The 344-nt window shown below is 44.2% G+C and overlaps 1 protein-coding gene across 1 annotated transcript in view; it reads right to left on the reverse strand.

The window, feature by feature from the left end:
- LOC119592483 overlaps nucleotides 1–344 on the reverse strand; it is a gene marked incomplete in the record, with an annotated part of 33,525 nt that overhangs the window by 9,310 nt on the left and 23,871 nt on the right.

A 344-nucleotide genomic window follows, 5' to 3' on the forward strand; every position in this document is an offset into this window, starting at 1 on the left:
TCTGTATGTCTATGTGCACAATGCAAGCATCTCCTTAAGAGGCGCAACAGCCACCATCAGCCGCGACGGAACAAAGGCCAGAGAACATGCAAAGAACAACCATAAGGGTCGGGTTTAATTTTCCCTTTAGCTTACTAACAGCACGTGCCCCTCGTGTCTCTGTTCGTGCGGTGTGTTCGTGAGCGTGTGTGCACACCCACAGACACGTGTAAACCTACTGAGTCATGTGGTTTATCGGCGTGATTTTCTCATTCATAAAACTAAATAGAGTTAGTACAATGCGTTTAAGTAAGTGGAAAATCTAAGTCTAATCGAAGTTAATATATACACTTAAGCCTCACTAC

Source organism: Penaeus monodon, chromosome 30, assembly GCF_015228065.2.
Source record: "Penaeus monodon isolate SGIC_2016 chromosome 30, NSTDA_Pmon_1, whole genome shotgun sequence".
Taxonomy (NCBI): Eukaryota; Metazoa; Arthropoda; class Malacostraca; order Decapoda; family Penaeidae; genus Penaeus; species Penaeus monodon.